This window comes from Phoenix dactylifera, chromosome 6, assembly GCF_051530095.1.
Source record: "Phoenix dactylifera cultivar Ajwa chromosome 6, Ajwa_hap1_PhDact_Kaust_v1.1, whole genome shotgun sequence".
NCBI lineage: Eukaryota > Viridiplantae > Streptophyta > Magnoliopsida > Arecales > Arecaceae > Phoenix > Phoenix dactylifera.
The window spans coordinates 10,274,394-10,298,209 of NC_143195.1; the positions used below are offsets into that span (position 1 = coordinate 10,274,394).

Genomic DNA, 23,816 nt, shown 5'->3' on the forward strand with positions numbered 1-23,816 from the left:
CGCGGATGGAAGGTGGGGACGCGGATCCGGGCTGCACTTGAAACGGGCGGAAGAGATGGGACGGATGCCACGGCTGGGATCACGGAAGAGGAAGGGTGCTGGCTGCGTTCGATCGGGCGCTTGGATCTCGCCATGGGTCATGTGCCGGTTTCTGCAATGGAATTGAATTTTGGAAGAAGATCTGGGCCTTTCTTTGCCCTCCTGAGAGGGAGCTGGGAGACACCAAGTTTCGTCCAATTAGTCATATGGATAATAATAAAAAAATAGTATGATATGAAATTTGGCTTGTAGACGGATGGACTGAGTTCGTCACGGGTCATCTATTCTGACTGGAGGTCAATTTCAAGTCTTTCAAGTCATAGGTCACCTAGCACCTCATAGTTATGATATGGCCAAATTAGATTTTCCCAAAATTCTTTCCCAAAAGCACAGAAAAATTGGACCCGATTCGGACCCGACTCTGACTCGGACCCGACTCGATCTTCAACCGGGTCGGATCTGGGAAGGAATCCTTCTTTAGTCAAATTTGTACTTAATGTGCATTTTATCTCTAATTTATGAAAATCTGTGCCAGACCCAAATATAATATTAATCCAGTGAATTTATCATTATCGGTTAGCAATAATACAAATTTAGGTGACATGTAGGTCGCTCTTTTGTGCTCTCATCAGTCGCGGGAAAGGAATGGAATTGGTTGGGAATTGGCTTTGAATTTGAGGTGGGTCATGATCGTCGACTTGCTTAAACTTATTCTCGAGCCCAATGTTATTTAATTCTTGCTAAACTGCTTCAGACCGAACTCGACCAGATAAAATAAACAAGACTAAAAACAAGACCGTGACTTAATAAAAAAGAAGGGTTAATCAAATATTTTTCCTCATACAAGAATAATTATCTAATCAGGACCAAAACCTATTTAATCATAGCCTTAGCTTGATTACAACTCCATCAGGTTACTAAACCGGGTCAACACAATCTCCTCCTTATATTTTTTCATAAAAGATTACAACCAGGAGAGAGACAAGTTCAGAGTCTATTTTGAGAAAAGAATTATTTACCTCTTACCATATTTTAAATTTATTTCAATGTTTATTCAATTTCATGGTAAAGTATGTATTTATCAGTTTAAGAACATTGATAAGTGCTATGAAAAGATAACTAAATTATAAATTATTCAGCACTTATCACACCCCCAAACCTATGTTTTGCTAGTCTTCGAGCAAAATAAAACTAGAAAAGAAGAATTCTAACTTACTTTCGCAGGCATCGCAGTTATATTTACCATATGTAACAAGACTTTAAACCCCTAGGTTACCCTAGTGGACGAGTTATAGTCTCGTGAGGGTTTTCAGTAAAGATATCCACAAACTTCAGTAAATCATTTATTATTATTGTTATTATTAATTTTTGTTTTATTTTCTTTTTTTAGATCGATTGATCTATGAAGTGAAAATCAAATTTAGTAAAGAATTTCAAAAACTCTTTTTTTTATTATTATTAAAATCTAATTTAAGATACATAAATGATAAGAATTTCAAAACACACACGGTTTTATTTACTAAGTCAGCCCAAATTCTAGGTTAGTATGCAATCTAAGTTAAAGTCATTAAGCTTCCGTTTAGGGAGTTGTAAGACTCATTTATACTAGTGTGCTCGGTGAAATCTGGACCGTACACAAGCTAAAGGTTCGGATCTTCAAAATATTGTTAATACTAGTAGTTTTCCAAGGATTGGTCGAAAGGACCTGCTCACTGATTCAAAATCATCTTATCTGCAGGATTTTGAGAGTTGTGGATGTTTACTTTAGTACCTCACGGGCTTTATCTGTAATATTCCAGTTTACTCGAATTTTTACAACGACGGCTTTCACACTATTATCTTTTTCAAGGTCAATAAAGAGTTTTTTTTTATCATAAAAGATATATAAGTTGTGCACTTTTACTCTTGTGGTGATTTCTCCGTGTAACGAGCAGTTAGTCGACAACTCTCATACCAGTTGGCATAAGGTGTCGGGTATCAAGACTCTCCTACAGACTTATGCTCGGAGTCCTCATCACAAGCCCATTTGTCTTTGACAATAGGTAGCCCTTTTTGATGTTCCTGACTAAATCCATTTTTATTGATGAACTTTTTTTTTTGGATTCGATAAATATGATTCATCAGGGTCCAAGGTTGCTACTATACTATCAACATAATGTCGAGCTTAGACCTTAGAAGGGTCGGCCAGTGTGTAGTGAAATTCCAAAGTATTAATTAGCTTACAACTTCCTAAGAGAGACTTAATAAAAAGAACTTAAATTTGTATTACTTCCGACTAGTCATTGGGCTTTTTAGATTTTATATATTTTGTGTGTTTATCATTCTTGCATAAATGTATAGAAATTAGATTTTTAAAAATAAAAACTTTTTTTTAATTTATTATTATTATTATTATTATATAAAAAATGAAAATGAACACATTTTTTTCTATTTTTTTTTGTTTTTTTGGATGAAAATCAAGATGAATACCCCAAACCTAAACCTGACATTGTGAAGTGAAACAAATGCAAGAGATGCAAACAAAACCAAAAATTCTTAAAAATACTTAAACATAACCTCCAAACCTAAACCTAACATTGTTCTCAATGTTAAAAAAAATCTAAGAGAATTGGGTTGCCTCCCAACAAGCGCTAAGTTTATTGTCTTCAGCCAGACACAGTGCATCCTTAATTATTTTGATAAACAAGGTTCGTCAAATTAAGGGATTCAATCAATTGCCTATCGGCAACATAGTCCACATAAGGTTTTAACCTTTGACCATTGACTTTTAAAACATGTCCACCATTGAGGTGTTGGATCTCTACTGCACCATAAGGAGAAACCTTTTTCACTACGAATAGTCCATCCCATCTGGAGCGAAGTTTACCCGGGAAGAGTCGCAACTTGGAATTGAATAGCCAAACCTTTTGACCAGGTTCGAAGGACTTACGGTTAATGTTTTTATCATGAAAAGCCTTAGTCCTTGCTTTATAAATTTTAGCATTTTCATAGGCTTCATTGCGCAACTCTTCAAGTTCACTTAGTTGGAGTTTTCGGTTAGGACCACCTGCTGCCATATCTAAGTTAAACTTTTTGATAGCCCAGAAAGCTCTATGTTCAAGTTCTACCGGTAAGTGACAAGCTTTTTCAAAAACTAATCGGTAGGGAGACATGCCAATAGGAGTTTTGTAGGCAGTACGGTATGCCCAGAGAGCATCATTTATCCTTTGAGACCAATCTTTTTTATCGGGACGTACCGTTTTCTCTAAGATGTGTTTTAACTCCCTATTGGACACCTCGACTTGTCCACTCGTTTGGGGATGGTATGGGGTAGCAACTTTGTGGGTGATGTTATATTTGCGAACCAAAGCCTCGAATGACCGGTTGCAAAAATAAGATTCCCCATCACTGATGATGGCTTTGGGTGTGCCAAAACGACAAAAGATATTTTCATGTAAAAATTTAACCACAACTTTGCGGTCATTAGTTTTAGTGTCGACAGCTTCTACCCATTTTGAGACATAATCAACCCCTACTAGAATGTATTCGAAACCAAAAGATGGTGGAAAAGGGCCCATAAAGTCAATACCCCATACATCAAAGATTTCTATAATTAAAATAGGATTGAGAGGCATCATATCTCTATGGAAGATGGTACCCATCCGTTGGCACCGTTCACAAGTTTGGCAAAAGTTATGGGCATCTTTGAAAAGTGTGGGCCAATAAAATTCACTCTGTAAAACTTTTGCTGCAGTTTTTCTACCCCCAAAATGTCCGCCACAAGCTTGTGAATGGCAGAATGAAAGAATTCTTTGAAATTCGCATTCGGGGACACATCGACGGATTACTTGATCGGGACAATACTTGAATAGATCGGGATCATCCCAATAATAGAACTTTACTTGTGAAAAGAATCGGTTCTTGTCTTGAGTTGACCAATCATCAGGAATTCGTCCTATGGCAAGGTAATTTACTATGTTTGCAAACCATGGCGTTTTCATTCCTTGTACCCCAAATAATTGTTCATCTGAAAAAGTATCATGTAAGGGTGAGGTATTCTTAGAGGGCTCAAGAAGAATCCTAGATAAGTGGTCTGCTACGACATTTGCAGTTCCTTTCTTGTCACAAATTTCTAGATCAAATTCTTATAGTAAAAGAATCCATCGAATCAGACGGGGTTTGTGTCCTTCTTTGCAAGAAGGTGTCGAAGGGCAGCATGATCAGTGAATACGGTAATCTTGGATCCTAATAGGTAAGATCGAAACTTGTCTAGCGCGAATACTACAGCTAGCAATTCTTTTTCAGTGGTGGTGTAGTTCAATTGTGCATCTGAGAGTGCTTTACTAGCGTAGTAGATGACATGAGGTACCTTATCTAGCCGTTGCCCTAAAACTGCCCCAATGGCATAGTCGGATGCGTCACACATCAGTTCAAATGGAAGGATCCAATTAGGGGGCCGTATGATAGGTGCAGTGGTTAATTTCAAGCGAAGATTTTTAAATGTCTCCTCGCATGCTTTATCAAAGACAAAGGGAGTGTCCTTAGCAAGAAGATTGCACAAGGGTTTGGAAATCTTTCTGAAATCCTGAATGAAGCGACGGTAGAAACCAGCATGGCCAAGGAATGATCGGATTTGTTTCACAGTTTTGGGTGGAGGAGATTGGAAATAAGATCGACTTTGGCTTTATCTACTTCAATGCCCCTCTTGGACACGACGTGTCCTAAAACTATGCCTTCTTGAACCATGAAATGGCTCTTTTCCCAACTTAATACTAGGTTGGTCTCCTTACATCTTTTCAAAACTAAGGTCAAATTGTCCAGACAATCGTCAAAAGATAGGCTAAAAACTGAGAAATCATCAATAAACACTTCTAGAAAGTTTTCCACCATATCTGAAAAAATGGCCATCATGCATCGTTGAAAAGTTGCGGGTGCATTGCATAGTCCAAAAGGCATCCTCCTATATTCAAATTTCCCAAATGAGCATGTAAAAATGGTTTTGTCTTGATCGTCCGGATAAACAGGTATTTGATTATATCCAAAATAACCATCTAAGAAGCAGTAGAAACCTTGACCAGCCAACCGTTCCAAAATTTGATCTATGAAAGGTAGAGGAAAATGGTCCTTCCTAGTCATTGAATTAAGTTTCCTGTAGTCAATGCACACGCGCCAACCCGTGGTTGTGCGTGTTTGTATCAATTCTCCTTCCATATTTTCAACCACAGTGATACCTGATTTCTTGGGTACCACTTATGTCGGACTCACCCACTTACTATCAGAAATTGGATAAATGATTCCAGCATCTAATAACTTCACCACTTCTTTCTTGACTACCTCCTTCATGTTAGGATTGAGTCTTTTTTGCATTTCTCGGGTGGGCTTTGCATCATCTTCGAGATGAATTCGATGCATGCAAACAGAGGGGTCAACCCCTTTCAAATCGGCTACAGACCATCCTATGGCATGTTTATTCTCTTCTAGTATCCTTAAAAGTTTACCCTCCTGTTCAGTAGATAAGTTGGTCGCGATGATTACAGGGAGGGTATCTTCTGGTCCTAGAAAGGCATACTTAAGAGTTGTCGGAAGTGGCTTCAACTCAAATTTAGGTGGAGAACCAATGGAAGGACAAAGTGGTGCGCTATCAATGGGGGGAAGAGGTTCAGGTCGGATCTTCCAAGAAAGGGAACTCATGGGAGATTAATTGTTGAGTAAGATATTGACTTCTTCTATGGCCTTGTCCATATCAAAGTTGTCAATGTCAAAATGGGCCAAGCATGCCTCTAGGGGGTCATCTGCTAAGATATAGGAAAGGGCTTCCTCTACAAGATCATCCATTTCGTCAATTAGGCAACACTCATCTTCCCTCACATGTTGGTCAGCGGCATGAAACACATTCAACTTAATTTTCATGTTCCCAAATGATATATCCATTGCCCTTGTTCTACAGTTGATACATGCATTGGCTGTCGCTAAAAAGGGACGACCAAGAATCACAGGGATTTGTTTTTTTAGGTTGGGCACATGTTCGAAGCTTGCTGCCTCCAAGAAAAATTTGGATGATTCCGCCATCCCGGGTTATATGTATTGGAAAATGGGTCATTACCCGGTCTGGGCTGTGTTTGGGCAGCATTGATCTGTTCTTGCACGAGTTCGGGAAATTGGGGTGCTGAGGGGCACTCATGAATAGGATGCGATGGGCTAGAACAGATAGCACACACTTGTGCTTGGAAAGAGATAACGACATGTCCTCCTATCATCAGTTGGTCGATCTTATGGGACAATGCATCTACCTTGCTAGACAGGTCCATAGAATGACTTATTTCACAAATGGTCCCTTTTCTTTGAGAACTCGGGGGTGCTTGACGAGAACAGGAAGCATGGTGAAGGGAGCTTTCATTAAGATTTTCAAATAATTGCCATGCTTCATGCTCATTTTGAAGCATAAAAGTTCCCCCATATGCAGCATCGATCTCTGATGGTTTCGTTCAGTCAATCCGTCATAGAAACATTGCACTAGTTGCCACTTAGGTATTTGATGATGAGGGCATTTACAGATTAGGTCCCGAAATCTCTCCCAAGTTTCATGAAATTCTTCTCCCTCGGTTTGGGAGAAGCTTGTAATGGCACGTCTAAACTGGTTCGTTCTTCCTATGGAAAAGTATTTTTTAAGGAATTCTTGTTGCATTTGATCCCAAGAACGAATCGAGTTGGCTTCTAAAGAATTCAGCCATTGTTTGGCTCTATCTTTAAGGGAGAAGGAAAATAATCTAAGTTTCAGAGCATCATCAGTGAAGTTCTGAATCTTGACAGTGGTGCAAATCTCAAAGAATTCATCTAGGTGTTTATATGGGTCTTCATTGGTGAGCCCATAAAAAGATGGGAGCATTTGGATCACACTAGACTTTATTTCATATTGTACAGCTGCTACTTCAGGTAATCGAATGCAAGATGGAGAAGTGTAAATGGTGGAAGTAAAGTACTTCCTCAGGAGTTTGGGTTGTTCTTCAGCCATCTCAAGAGGTGGGGATGATTCTATTGTTCTGATCTCAGCTCGAATATTTCTAAGGATCCATTCTATTTCAGGGTCAAAAGGTAATAGGTCACGTACTCTAGAACGACTCCCTTGCATACACTAGTACTTGATCAATCAAGCATGCAATAAAAGAAAAACACATAAATCCTTGTATTTGTTCTAAAATCACTAGACAGCTCCTAACTGGTTTGAAGAGGGCACCTAAGCCTCCAATCCGGTCTAATGAATCGAGTTGACCAGGTAAGCTCCTAGGTAAGTGGAGGGGTCACGATACGTTCGCAAAGGTCCCACCTAAAACCCACTTGCCTCGAACAGATGAACTGTCTTCCTTATAGGGACAAAGCTTGCCTAGACATCAACTAAGCCACAGAGCGAAATTGGTGCAACTTTCGGTGATCTTCGTCCTATCGAGCTCGAATGTCCCTAGGAGCCAATGTCTAATTGATTTTAATTAAAGTGACACTATGTGAGATTGAGTTCACCTAAGTTGGGCAAGAGTCCGGTGATGAAATCCAGCTCTTATCTTGTTGGGGTGATTGCCCTTACTAAGTGCAAATTAATTGGTGAATGTGTATCAGGCATGCATTCACAATTTTGCTGAAATTAAAATTAAACAATCACCACAAAATTTCAAGCTAATAATTAATTTAAATAAGAAAGGTTTAGAGGTTACCAAAGAAAATTTTCCAAGCAATTTAAAATTTTTTGTAGGCAAACCTTTACAGCATTCCTTTTCCAGCTATTCTCCTTTTGATCATCCCAGACTTTTCCTTCGATTCCTGATCAAATAAGACCGAAAGAAAAATTAAAAAAAAAATTAGTAGAAGAGAAAAAAAAGAGATAAGAAAAGTAACAATAATAGAAAATAATTTTTTTTATTTTATTATATATATATTTTTGAAAGTTTTTTTAATTAATTAATTTTTTAATGATAGAAAAAATAACTATGCTAGCAATCCCCGGCAACGGCGCCAAAAATTGATCGGTTCTTTCAATTTCAAAAATAAACCACGCAATAGCACGTATTCTGTAGGATAGTGATTACGGGTGTCGGTCCACAGGGATTGAAGAATAAGTTATTTTTCTTTTAAAAATAAATCAAGAAGAAAACTTTGCTAACTTGATTTAACTAAATTAAACTATGAGTGCAAATTAGAATTTATCAGAATAAATGGATCTAGGGTTTGCAGTCTACCACATAGCATTGCATCAGGGTTTGTATTCTTTATTTCTTATCTTTTGGAGAGGCATGCAATATTGGCTACAAGCCTTTTAAAATAAAAGCATAAAGAGTTTTAAGAAAATCCATCTTCGGTATAGCAAGAAGTGTCTACCTAATTATGCTAACCTAGGGTGCAGTACACCTCATCTTCCTAGGCATGGATCATCTTAGACTACTTTAGCAAACATGAATAATAAATAGCATGCTCAAAGTTTAAACATCATAAAAAGATTTTTCATTGATAATAAGAATTTAAACCAAGCTCCAAAATAATAAAGAAAATAAGAACTACAATGCCCTGTAACATTGCTAGGGCTTCATCCAGCCCTAGACTAGACGTTTAGCTGAGCATGGCTTCCGGACGACCTCCCATCTTCAAATGAAAGCCTTCACCTCCCATTATTCCCAAAATATCACAAAATATTCTCTTTCCCCCTCCTTTCTCTCTTTTTTTTTAATTTCTTCTTCTCTTCTTCTTCACTACGAAACAGAGCTCCCCTATTTTTCCCTCAACCGAGCTCTCCTCAAGCCGATGGCCACCCTCCTTTTATAGCTGTCCGGAGTGCTCATTTTGTTAGGGTTTCCCAGTGCCCTAGGGCGCAGCGGAAGATACGGGATTATAAAATTTTCTTATAAAACCCATTATATGAAACCCTAATAAGCCAAGATTGCCTTAATAGTATAACCAAATAATGTAGAAAATATAATCTTGGTATAGAAGAATACCTATCACGCTATATCCAATATATCTGAAGATGTCCTAAGGTGCCCAAATGTTCACCCTCCGATGTTGATCCACACAGGAATGGGTTCAAGACTCTAGCTCCACCAAAACTTGATTCTAATTGTTCAATCCTTCCAAAGGATTTAATTGGCTGATTTTCCTTCACTTCCTTCTTCCTTTCTACCTCTAAAACATTCACTAGCCTTTTTGTCCTAAAGAAGACCCTCTTGTCTTGGGTTAGGACAAAAGAGAGAGGCTTGTAAGAAAGAAGGGATAAGGGAGAGAGAAGGAGAGGCTTTTTCTTGGATGATCTTTAGAACCCCCAAGGCACCTCCTTATTTATAAGAGATGGAGGGATGCATCATAAAGGGATGCATCCCATCCACACACCTCATCATGATGAGGCATGTGCCAAGAGATGCATCCCATCATGATGGGGTGCTAAGGAGAAGGGTGTATCAACTTCTTTCTCACATCTCCCTCTTAAATCCTGATGATCCAAGGGCTCAAATGCAGTGAACCAAAGCCAATGGTCCAGATCTAGGTGCCATCTAATGGTCCAGATCAAGACATCATCATCCAGGGTGCCATCCAATGGTCCAAAAGTAAGATGCCATCACCGATGGTCCAGATTCAGGCGTTGAGCAACGGTCCAGATCTTTCATCCAGAGAGCCATCCAGTGGTCCAGATTCAGGCGCTGAGCAACGGTCCAGATCTTTCATCCAGAGAGCCATCCAGTGGTCCAGATTCAGGCGCTAACCAGTGGACCAGATCCTTCATCCAGGAAGCCATCCAATGGTCCAGAAGTGAATGCCCTATCAAACCCAATCCAATTGGGTTTAACCAACTTAAAGAAAACATTAAACCTAATCAAATCAGGTCTAATTAAAGCCAAATGGGTTTCAACTCTTGGCTAACCCATATTAGGTCATGATCTAATCATATTAGATCAACCTAATCTAAGAATCATATTCGAATTTAATTTGAATCAGGAGCTAGGATTTGCAACACGTGCTAGCATGTTCATCTTGCAAACATGATCTAATCCAATTAGACCCTTGATCAATTCCCTTGTGTGTGACCCATTGGGTTCCTTATCTTAGCCAGCAGTAGGTGCAGGTGCAAGTTGACCTAACCTGATTAGAATACCTCTAATCCAATTTAGGTTCAATTTAGTGCTAAACCTGACTTAGCAATCAGAACCTTTCTGATGCATTGATCTAATCAAACTCTTTGATCCGATCAACCCACAAGACATGATTGACGTCTAGCAACGTATCATGTCTATCCGGAAGATGAGGAATGTATTGGACAAATCCAAACATATCCTTCAGTGGCAAGTTACCGTGCAATTCAATCCCTCAGTCATACTACATCCTGAATAAGTGCATGAGTATGGATCAATATCAAACTCAATCACTTATTCATGTCTCTCTCAATCTTTTATATGATAATTCAAACAATGAAACATTAGAAACTCTTTCTAATATTCATTTTGCTTTGATCAAAGGCTTCTTGAATCATCATAAGATTAGAGTAAGTAGGATGTTACCTTCTCTTACTAGAAGTGACTGATTCCTTGTTGACCTACTCACAACCTTCGTACAAAATCCACCATATCCAGAATATCCCGTACACAACGCAATGTCGTGAATGAGGGTAAACCAAAACATAGCTTCAAGTGCACAAGGTACCATGGTGATCTCAGGTCTAAGGATCACTTGCACAACTCCCACTATGAGAACTATCTTTTGATAATTAAGTAAGAATCCATAAGATGTTCTCATGGCTGGTCATTTCAGTGAACTGATTCCTCTAATGAGCACCCACATCTTTGTATTAGTGTCTCACACAAGTGATTGTGAGATCAATCACCCTCTACATTGAGCATACATAAGATGTGCCAGTCTTTTCGGTAATATTGATCCCCGACTCAATATACCAATTTGACTGGGAATATTCTAAATTAGGATTTTAGAATTTTAGGTCTCACTGGTATGATCTCATCATAACCCTAAAACCAATGTCCTAATTTATGGGGTTCATCATCCAATAATAAAATAGATAAGCAGCAAATGATGAAACACAATGCCTTTATTGATATATATCGAGTGTCAAAGTACATGATTTGGAGGATTATAAAGAGAAACCCATCAAATGATTGGCTTATAGGGCATCTAGTCTTTCAATCTTCCACTTGCACTAAAGCCAATCGCCCTTATATTTTAACCCCATACAATCGAGGTGACGATTGAATTGCTGCTGTGGTAGAGCTTTAGTAAATGGGTCTGCTATATTGTTCTTTGTGTCTACTCGTTCAATCTTGACGTCTTGTCTTTCGATTATCTCTCGAACAAGATGGAAGCGTCTCAAAATGTGCTTGGATCTATGATGAGACCTTGGTTCCTTAGCCTGTGCAACAGCTCCAGTGTTATCGCAATAAACTGGGACTGGTCCGGCAATCTCAGGAACTACACCCAGCTCTGTGATGAACTTCTTCATCCAGACTGCTTCCTTAGCAGCTTCACTAACAGCTATGTATTCTGCCTCAGTAGTTGAGTCAGCTACAGTTTGCTGTTTGGAACTTTTCCAACTCACAGCTCCACCATTCAAAGTGAAGATATATCCAGAGATTGACTTGCTATCATCTGGATCAGATTGAAAGCTAGAATCTGAATAGCCTTCTAGTTTCAATTCTGATCCTCCATAAATCAGAAAAACATCTCTAGTCCTTCTCAAGTATTTGAGAATGCTTTTCACAATTTTCCAATGATCCTCCCCGGGATCTGCCTGAAATCTACTTACCATACCTAAGGCATAAGCTACATCAGGCCTGGTACATAACATAGCATACATGATCGACCCTACTGCTGAAGCATAGGGAATAGAACTCATTCTATTCCTCTCTTCGGATGTCTTAGGAGACATCTTCCTAGAGAGTTGTATGCCATGTCCTATGGGTAAGAAACCTTTCTTACTTGCATCCATGCTGAACCTCTTCAGCACATTATCTATGTACCTAGACTGGGACAAACCTAGCATCCTTTTAGATCTATCTCTATAGATCCTTATACCAAGTATATAGGATGCTTCACCCAAGTCTTTCATGGAAAATTTCTTTGATAGCCAAGTCTTGACCGATTGCATCATTGGAACATCATTTCCAATGACCAATATATCGTCCACATATAATATCAAGAAGACAATAGCACTCCCACTAGTCTTCTTGTATACACAAGATTCATCTATATTTTTAATGAAGCCAAACTCTTTGACTATCATGTCAAAATGGATGTTCCAACTCCTAGATGCCTGCTTTAATCCATAAATGGATTTCTTAAGCCTACATACTTGATTTGCTCTCCCTCTTGAGACAAATCCCTCTGGCTGTGTCATATAAACCTCTTCCTCAAGGTGACCATTAAGAAAGGCAGTTTTGACATCCATCTGCCAGATCTCATAATCATAGTATGCAGCTATAGCAAGCATAATCCGAATAGATTTGAGCATAGCTACTGGCGAAAAAGTTTCATCATAATCAATACCTTGTTTTTGCCTGAAACCTTTTGCCACTAGCCTGGCCTTGTAGGTTTCTACTTGGCCATCAGCTCCTATTTTCTTCTTGTATACCCATTTGCACCCTATTGGAATCACTCCCTCAGGTGCATCAACCAAAGTCCACACTTGGTTTGTATACATAGAATCTATCTCGGATTTCATGGCGTCCAGCCATCTGTCAAAGTCCCTACTCTTGACAGCTTCCGAATAGGTCAGAGGGTCATCGTTATCAATGATGTGGGCTTCATCATTCTCAATGATAAATCCATACCTCTCAGGTGCATTTCGCACTCTTTCTGACCTTCGGAGAGGAGTAGTGTGTAGTGGCTGTACCTCTTCCATGGGTACATCTGGTTGAGGATTATTATGTGTCTCACCTTGTAGGTCTTGAACTTCATCAAGTTCAATTCTTCTATCCTTGCCCTTTTCTAAGAAAAACTCTTTTTCCAAGAAAGTGGCATGCCTAGCAACAAATACCTTTTGTTCGGTAGGATCATAAAAGATATATCCTAAACTGTCTTTAGGATAACCTACGAATGTACACTTGTCCGATCTAGCACTTAGCTTATGTCCAAAATTTCTTTTGACATAAGCAATGACAACCCCATATCTTAAGATACTTAAGATTAGGTTTCTTTCCTTTCCATATCTCATATGGAGTGCTAGATACAGACTTAGATGGTACTCTATTTAATACTAATGCAGCAGTTTCTAGGGCATGTCCCCAGAAGAAAATTGGAAGATTTGTGAAGCACATCATGGACCGTACCATATCTAATAAGGTACGATTCCTTGTTTCAGCTACACCATTTAATTGTGGCGTATATGGAGGTGTCCATTCAGAGAGTATACCCTTTAATTTAAGATAGTCTAAAAATTCACTAGAAAGGTATTCTCCTCCTCGATCAGATCGAAGGATTTTAATACACTTTCCAGTTTGTTTTTCGACCATACTTTGATACTCTTTAAATTTATCAAAGGCTTCGGATTTATGTTTCATTAGATACACAAAACCGAACCTTGATAAGTCATCAGTAAATGTGATGAAGTAAGAGTATCCATCTCTAGCTTGAGTTGACATAGGACCGCACACATCAGTGTGTACGAGTTCTAACAACTCACTTGCCCTTTCTCTATGTCCCGAGAATGGAGACTTGGTCATTTTACCCATAAGACAAGATTCACAAGTTCCTAATGATTCAAAATCATAAGGGTCAAAGAATTTATCTTTATACAACTTATGTAACCTTGTCTCACTAATATGACCTAATCGGTAATGCCAGAGGAGGGTATTATTAATATTTTCTCTTTTTCTTTTATTATTTTTGCCAATATGAAACATAACATTATTAAGACATAATACTAAAAGACCATTTTCCATAGTGCCATGACAATAATACTCATTAGATAAAGAAATAGAGCAACCATTGCTCTTTTCATTTATTTCGAATCCTTTCTTAAGCAACAAAGGAATTGAAATTACATTTCTAATGATTTTTGGCATAAAATAACAGTCTTCTAGCTTCAAGAACTTTCCGGAGGGTAGCTCCAGTATGTAGGTGCCAACAGCTTCAGCCTGGATGGATTCTCCTCCAGCGCCATATAGCTCGAAGTCACCTTTCTTCAGTCTTCTAATTTTCTGCAGTCCATGCAAAGATTTGCATATGTGAGAACCACAACCGGTATCCAATACCCATGCATTAGAATCAGAAGAACTTAATGTCATATTGGCATGTAATAAAAACATACCTTTTGATGCAACACTTGCATCAGGCTTCACACTTGCAAGAAAGCTCTTGCAGTTCCTTTTCCAATGCCCCATCTTGCCACAGTGGAAACAGGTACCGGGTCCAGAGATTTTCTTTCCCTTCTTCTTTTTGATGCGACTCTTAGGGTTTAGTTTTTTTTTTGAACCCTTGTTGCCCGACTTCTTCTTTGAGCTCTCACCAACAAGAAGGATCGGACCCTTGTCCTTCTTGATGTGAGACTCTGCTGTTTTCAGCATATTTAGAAGCTCAGGCAGGGAGGAATTCAGTTTGTTCATGTGATAATTCACGACAAACTGCGAGAATGAGTCGGGTAGTGATTGCAGGATCAAATCCTGACTGAGCTCATTGTCCATAGCAAAACCAAGTTGACTTAATCGAGTGATTAAGTCTATAACCTTTAAACAGTGGTCTTGCACAGACGATCCCTCGATCATTCTAGCACGGAACAACTGTTTAGATATCTCATATCTAGCAGTTCTGCTCTGCTCACCATATAACTCCTTTAAGTTAAGGAGTATGGAGTGAGTATCCATGCTATCATGCTGCCTCTGCAATTCATTATTCATAGAAGCAAGCATGATACATTTGACAGTCAAACTATCATTTTTCCACATACGATATGTGGCCAATTCCTCCTCAGTTGCATCTTCCCCTGCTGACCCTAGGTCAGGGGTTTCAAGAATGTAGGAAAGTTTTTCTTGTGTGAGAACAATCTTTAAATTCCTCAACCAATCCACATAGTTGGGACCAGTCAATTTGTTTGTATCTAAGATACCTCTAAGTGAGAGTGAAGATGCCATTTTTGCAGAATTAATCTATAATTACAAAGAACACTAATATAAGCAGACCAATCATGATGACATGTATTCAATCAGACAAGGACTTTTATCTAATTGTTACTCCCACTATTTTTATCGAATATCATAACCCTCAAGTATGATGAACGAGAAAATACTAATTTTCTTAGTAGGGTTGAGATCCAAATTCCTTATAAAAGACCTTGTGGGAATCACAACAAGCCCTTATAAGTTCAAAGGTAGGAAACTCTTTTCAATTGCATCCCATGCAATTCCCAACTTTATTCTGTCCTCTAGCACACATATAGTCTTGTGGGAATCACAACAAACTATTGTGTCTAGTTAAGTCAAACCCTTCATTTTTATACAGTCATATTTGAATAATGCTGCCCTTGTGGGAATCACAACAAGGCAACATATTAAAATATGCCATATGCATCATATGCACCAAAATATTACAATATCAATCCCTAATACTAGCCTTGTGGGAATCACAACAAGCTAGCGTAGATATTGACATAATAATATCTAAGCATGAAGGAAGGACCTTTATAGTGTTATATCAGCAATTAGCTTTTCCATGGAGGTCAATCAAATAGTTGGCCAGGTAAGCAGATGGGAGGCTCTCCTTACTTAGTAAGGTCCTAATTAAATAACCACCTGTAGCCTCTTTCCTAGACACCAACTTAGTCAATTGATTCAGAATGGCTCAGCTTAAAGCAATTAACACTACGACTTAATTATGAATTTAGTGAGGACTTTCAAATAGTAGTATCTTACTAACATTAAGCTCAACCATAAAGGACAATCAAATAATTGGCCAGGAAAGCAGGTGGAAGGCACCCCTCACTCAGAGAGTGAGGTCCTAATTAAGTAACTACCTGTGGCTTCCTTCCTAGACACCAACTGAGTCGATTGTTCCAGAATGGGTCAGCCCAAAGTTTTCATACTACTATATTGGTCTCATTGCACATTCTATAATTTAGCACTAGCAATTATACTATGCTACAACATGAATATAACACTATCTCATGGCATAAACTAATCATGCGTACAAACAACCTAGCTATCTCATAGCATCAAGATAATAGCATGTATTATCATTTGGTTTAACTGATTAAGGGTGGCTCTGATACCATTGTTATGGTTTTCCAGTGCCCTAGGGCGCAGCGGAAGATACGGGATTATAAAATTTTCTTATAAAACCCATTATATGAAATCCTAATAAGCCAAGATCGCCTTAATAGTATAACCAAATAATGTAGAAAATATAATCTTGGTATAGAAGAATACCTATCACGCTATATCCAATATATCTGAAGATGTCCTAAGGTGCCCAAATGTTCACCCTCCGATGTTGATCCACACAGGAATGGGTTCAAGACTCTAGCTCCACCAAAACTTGATTCTAATTGTTCAATCCTTCCAAAGGATTTAATTGGCTGATTTTCCTTCACTTCCTTCTTCCTTTCTACCTCTAAAACATTCACTAGCCTTTTTGTCCCAAAGAAGACCCTCTTGTCTTGGGTTAGGACAAAAGAGAGAGGCTTGTAAGAAAGAAGGGATAAGGGAGAGAGAAGGAGAGGCTTTTTCTTGGATGATCTTTAGAACCCCAAGGCACCTCCTTATTTATAAGAGATGGAGGGATGCATCATAAAGGGATGCATCCCATCCACACACCTCATCATGATGAGGCATGTGCCAAGAGATGCATCCCATCATGATGGGGTGCTAAGGAGACGGGTGTGTCAACTTCTTTCTCACATCTCCCTCTTAAATCCTGATGATCCAAGGGCCCAAATGCAGTGAACCAAAGCCAATGGTCCAGATCTAGGTGCCATCTAATGGTCCAGATCAAGACATCATCATCCAGGGTGCCATCCAATGGTCCAGAAGTAAGATGCCATCACCGATGGTCCAGATTCAGGCGCTGAGCAACGGTCCAGATCTTTCATCCAAAGAGCCATCCAGTGGTCCAGATTTAGGCGCTGAGCAACGGTCCAGATCTTTCATCCAGAGAGCCATCCAGTGGTCCAGATTCAGGCGCTAACCAGTGGACCAGATCCTTCATCCAGAAAGCCATCCAATGGTCCAGAAGTGAAGGCCCTATCAAACCCAATCCAATTGGGTTTAACCAACTTAAAGAAAACATTAAACCTAATCAAATCAGGTCTAATTAAAGCCAAATGGGTTTCAACTCTTGGCTAACCCATATTAGGTCATGATCTAATCATATTAGATCAACCTAATCTAAGAATCATATTCGAATTTAATTTGAATCAGGAGCTAGGATTTGCAACACGTGCTAGCATGTTCATCTTGCAAACATGATCTAATCCAATTAGACCCTTGATCAATTCCCTTGTGTGTGACCCATTGGGTTCCTTATCTTAGCCAGCAGTAGGTGTAGGTGCAAGTTGACCTAACCTGATTAGAATACCTCTAATCCAATTTAGGTTCAATTTAGTGCTAAACCTGACTTAGCAATCAGAACCTTTCTGATGCATTGATCTAATCAAACTCTTTGATCCGATCAACCCACAAGACATGATTGACGTCTAGCAACGTATCATGTCTACCCGGAAGATGAGGAATGTATTGGACAAATCCAAACATACCCTTCAGTGGCAAGTTACCGTGCAATTCAATCCCTCAGTCATACTACATCCTGAATAAGTGCATGAGTATGGATCAATATCAAACTCAATCACTTATTCTTGTCTCTCTCAATCTTTTATATGATAATTCAAACAATGAAACATTAGAAACTCTTTCTAATATTCATTTTGCTTTGATCAAAGGCTTCTTGAATCATCATAAGATTAGAGTAAGTAGGATGTTACCTTCTCTTACTAGAAGTGACTGATTCCTTGTTGACCTACTCACAACCTTCGTACAAAATCCACCATATCCAGAATATTCCGTACACAACGCAATGTTGTGAATGAGGGTAAACCAAAACATAGCTTCAAGTGCACAAGGTACCATGGTGATCTCAGGTCTAAGGATCACTTGCACAACTCCCACTATGAGAACCATCTTTTGATAATTAAGTAAGAATCCATAAGATGTTCTCATGGCTGGTCATTTCAGTGAACTCATTCCTCTAATGAGCACCCACATCTTTGTATTAGTGTCTCACACAAGTGATTGTGAGATCAATCACCCTCTACATTGAGCATACATAAGATGTGCCAGTCTTTCCGGTAATATTGATCCCCGACTCAATATACCAATTTGACTGGGAATATTCTAAATTAGGATTTTAGGATTTTAGGTCTCACTGGTATGATCTCATCATAACCCTAAAACCAATGTCCTAATTTATGGGGTTCATCATCCAATAATAAAATAGATAAGCAGCAAATGATGAAACACAATGCCTTTATTGATATATATCGAGTGTCAAAGTACATGATTTGGAGGATTATAAAGAGAAACCCATCAAATGATTGGCTTATAGGGCATCTAGTCTTTCACATTTGGGAAGGGAGAAGAGATCACGGGTGGCTGATTCTGGGGCGTGATGCCGGAGGGCAGATCGCGGACAAAGACGGCGAGAAATGGGAGGCTGGGTTGGGGGCTGTAGATCCGTGGAGCGGCTGGGTCTCGGCGTGATCCGTGGAGCGGCTGGGGCGCAATGCTGGGAGGAGCGGAAGAAGAAGGTGGCCGGATCCATGGCATGATACGCTTGGAGAATGGCTGGATCTCGGGTGACGACGTGGACGGCGCTAGAGACGGATGCCGACGGCTGGGATCGTGGAGGAGTGGTCGCTGGCTGCACCGCGGATGGCGGAATACCCGAGGATGAAGACGATGCCGTGAATCTCGGCTGCTAGGAGGGGCTGATCGGAGGATCGATGGGAGGATGCCGTGGACGGCCGTGATGCTCTGCGGGAGGAAGAAGATGCACAGTGAAATTTCGTAGCACTGTTCATATGAACAGTATTTTTAGTAATTTCGGAAAAAATTCTTTTCTTGCTCTATTTTGACGTGAAAATGGGCATATGTGGATTTAAAATAAAGGTCTCCCCTGTTTTGCTTAGTTTGAAAATGTGATGCGGAAATGGGAATTTCTGAACCGTTGGATTGCTTGGGGGAGCTACGGACAGTGGTCACGGAAAAGGAATGGAATTGGTTGGGAATTGGCTTTGGATTTGAGGTGGGACATGATCGTTGACTTGCTTAAACTTATTCTCGAGCCCAATGTTATTTAATTCTTGCTAAACTGCTTCAGACCGAACTCGACCAGATAAAATAAACAAGACAAAAAACAAGACCGTGACTTAATAAAAAAGAAGGGTTAATCAAATATTTTTCCTCATACAAGAATAATTATCTAATCACGACCAAAGCCTATTTAATCATAGCCTTAGCTTGATTACAACTCCATCAGGTTACTAAACCGGGTCAACACAATCTCCTCCTTATATTTTTTCATAAAAGATTACAACCAGAAGAGAGACAAGTTCAGAGTCTGTTTTGAGAAAAGAATTATTTACCTCTTACCATATTTTAAATTTATTTCAATGTTTATTCAATTTCATGGTAAAGTATGTATTTATCAGTTTAAGAACATTGATAAGTGCTATGAAAAGATAACTAAATTATAAATTATTCAGCACTTATCATCACTTAATGATTCGAGTTAGCCCATGCCTATAAGGAAAATCAGTTTGACTGATTTAGGTGCCTCCTTAACCGGTTTGAGTCTAATCTGATTTGGTGAAGTCAGTGGGAGAAATTAAACTAATCGGATCTTCTTATCTATCCTAATTAAGAAATCCTCTAAAATTATTAGGTCCTTAAAATGAAATGGTTATGGGGATAACTAGGTCGTAGCCTCCCATTAAGTTGGGTGATAATGGGTCCAATATTTTGATAATTATTGGAGGCGTGACACGCCTGGTACTTATCAAGCATTGGAATTGTCATTCAATATATGATGAGTTAAGTGTACCTTCAATAGGCGGTCAGGTGAGCCGAGCGACACTCGGACTTGGCCGTCTATTAGTTTATTAGACTTAACCCTATCATTTAATGGTTGGACCTGACTAGGGTATTCGGTGAAGGCGCCACACGCCTACCGAAGAACCTAGGGCAAAATTATTACTAGAAGTTGCTTGGTGAAGCAACTGGTTTAGAACCTACCAATAGGTGCATATGGGTTAGCCGAGCCACACTCGGGCCTATATGCGATCTATTGGGTTCTAGTGCCCACTAAAGAATTAGAAGTAATTTTTCGAATTAGAGGTAGAGGCTACTAATTTGTATAAAATAGTGGGAATACCTTTAGACTAAAGTCCAAGTCTATTGAGTTTAGTCAATTCATATATTAATAGCCAAATTTTCTTTTTATGCAGAAATGGCCACTAATTTGTCACTTCGCTCATTGTTGGACGATGACAAGTTGACTGGTCCAAATTTCAATAATTGGTATAGAAAACTGAAAATAGTGCTAGAGCATGAGAGGATCTTTTATGTGATAACGGATCAAGCACCTGAGCAGCCTGCTGCTAATGCATCAAGATCGGCCAGAGACACTTATCAGAAGTGGCTCAGTGACCGGATCACTATTTGATGCATCATGTTGGCAGCAATGAGTGATGAGTTTAGTAGGCGTTTTGAGAATACGCAGCCGGAAGATATCATTCAAGTGTTGAATGAATCATTCGGCGTTCCTCACGACGTTGAGAAGCACAAAACTAGTTGTGTCATCTTCAGCGCCCGAATGAAAGATTGGACCTCGGTAACTGATCATGTACTGTACATGATTGAGTTGATCGAGCGTCTAAGCTCTCTTGGCTTTTTCCTTCATGATCAATTGGGGAAGGATGCCATACTAAACTCATTGCCTGGATCATACCGTCCTTTTCTCACTCATTTTCGTATGATGAAATCTGCAGTGAATTATCACCAATGTTGGAGTTACTACAGACGTTTGAGAATGATCACCAACTTCTTAAGAAGACGGTGAACTTAGTGGGAGGTTCATCCAAGGGTCGCCCCTTTAAGAAAGAAAAAAAGAAAAATAAAATTCAAAAGAAACAGGTGCACCATGCTCAGCCTAGTCAGAAAAAGAATAAAAAGGCTGATCAAAGCAAGATGGAGTGCTTTTTCTGCAAGAAGCAAGGACATTGGAAGAGGAACTATCCTCTTTACATTGCATCCCTCGATCCGAACCGGCTTAAAAAAAAGTAGGCAATCAGTTGCCAATCAAGGTACTTATATGATAACACCTTGCAATTTTTCTATTTGTGATAATTCAATCTGGGTATTGAATACCGGTAGTCCTTTTAATATTTGCAATTCGTTGCAGGGGCTACAAGTCAGTGAGAGGTTTGAAGAAGGAGAAAGGTTCCTGAATGTTGGAGATGGAAGATCAGTTCCAGTTCTAGCTTTAGAAATTCTTAAACTTGAATTCAGCTCTCATGTAAATGTCCTTAGTGATTGTCACTATTGTCCAAGTTTTTTATTGAATGACATTTCTGTAGGCCTTTTGGCCAAAAATGGTTATGAAATATCAATAAAAAAGGATTATTGCAATATCATTTGGAATGGTGCTGCTGTAATGAATGGAACTCTGAGTAATGGCATTTACATTTTGTCACAGCCTGTTCATGTAATGTACAAGTCCAATAAGCACCCTAGAATAGATAATATCATGGATGTCTACCTTTGGCACTATGATTAGGACATATTAATAAGAATAGGATGAACAGATTAAGTAAAGAGGGAATCCTCGATGTTAATGATTGTAAATTATTGACAACCTGTGAATCATGCCTTCTTGGTAAAATGACCAAATCACCTTTTATCGGAAAAGATGAACGAGCCAGTGACTTATTGACCCTTGTACATTCTGATGTATGTGGGCCAATGAGCACAAATGCTAGAGGTGGGTATTCATATTTCATTACATTTACAGACGTCCTTTCTAGGTATGGTTATGTCTATTTAATGAGACATAAATCTGAATCATTTGAAATATTTAAATTATATCGTAATGAAGTAGAAAAACAAACTAAAAAGAGTATTAAAACTCTTCGATCAGATCGAGGAGGTGAATACCTCACCAATGAGTTTTTGACATATCTAGGAGAAAATGAGATTCTCTCTCAATGGACTCCTCCTGGTACACCATAGTATAACGGTGTATCAGAAAGGAGAAATTGAACTCTGTTAGACATGGTTCGATCCATGATGGGGTTTGCTGATCTGCCCATATCCTTTTGGGGATATGCTCTTGAGTCAGCCTGCTACATTCTAAATAAGGATCCAAGTAAGTCTATAAATAAAACACCACATGAGATGTGGACTGGACGTAAGCCGATGCTCTCTCACCTTAGGGTTTGGGGGTGTCCAGCGTACGTCAAACATTTGAAGACAGACAAACTTGAACCCAAGTCTGACAAATGTTTCTTTGTTGGTTATCCTAAAGAAAATAAAGGATATTACTTCTACTTTGCTGAAGAACAAAAGTTGTTCGTAAGCAATAGAGCTGTTTTCATGGAGAAAGAATTCCTTAGTGAAAGAACTAAAAGCTCTAATGTTGACCTTAGGGAAGTTCAACATGTAGAAGACCCGATACCATCCACAGAACCAATTGAGTCAGATTTGATTAGATCAGATCCAGAACCCATCTTAGATGCACCATTAAGATGATCAGGTAGAGTACCACGTCAGCCGGACAGATACTACGGTTTCTTGGTCTGGAACGGGGATTCTATCGAACTTGATGAAAACGATGAGAATCCGATCACATATATGGATGCAATGCAGAGGTATGACTCTGATAAATGGCTTGGAGCCTTGCAATCCAAAATAGAATCCATGAAGGTCAATGATGTATGGACATTAGTTGACCCACCCGAAGGGATTAAACCCATAGGGTGTAAGTGGATATTCAAAAGAAAACGGGGTGCAAACGGAAAGATAGAGACCTATAAAGCCCATCTAGTTTCCAAGGGATATCGTCAACGTTATGGTATTGACTATGACGAGACATTTTCTCCTATGGTAATGCTCAAGTCCATTCGGATTGTGCTTGCGATAGCAGCACATTTAGACTATAAAATCTGGCAAATGGATTTAAAGACCGCATTTCTAAATGGAGATTTAGAAGAGGAGGTATATATGATACAACCTGAAGGTTTTACATCTACAGATGAGTCTAATGTGTGCAAGCTACAAAGGTCCATTTATGGATTAAAACAAGCTTCACGGAGTTGGAATATACGTTTTGATAAGGCAATCAAAACATATGGCTTCATTAAGAATGAAGAGGAACCTTGCATTTATAAATGGGCAAATGGTTCAGTTATTATATTTCTTATTTTGTATGTGGATGACATTCTTTTAATCGAAAATGACATTCCTGCATTACAAGGAATAAAGGTATGGCTTTCATCTCAATTTGCCATGAAGGATTTGGGAGAAGCATCTTACATCTTAGGGATGAAGATCTATAGAGATAGATCTAGAAGATTGCTTGGATTATCCCAATCCACATACATTGATACTATACTGAAAAGGTTCAGTATGATTAATTCCAAGAAATTGTTAGGTTTTCCAGTGCCCTAGGGCGCAGCGGAAGATACGGAATTATAAAATTTTCTTATAAAACCCATTATATGAAACCCTAATAAGCCAAGATCGCCTTAATAGTATAACCAAATAATGTAGAAAATATAA

The 23,816-nt window shown here is 39.0% G+C and overlaps 1 non-coding gene across 1 annotated transcript; it reads left to right on the forward strand.

The window, feature by feature from the left end:
• The first annotated feature begins 6,548 nt into the window (after window positions 1–6,548).
• On the forward strand, window positions 6,549–6,654 carry LOC149753297 (small nucleolar RNA R71). Its single transcript, XR_016395806.1, has one exon. It is a non-coding gene; the product is annotated as a small nucleolar RNA R71 (small nucleolar RNA).
• Window positions 6,655–23,816: the final 17,162 nt, after the last annotated feature.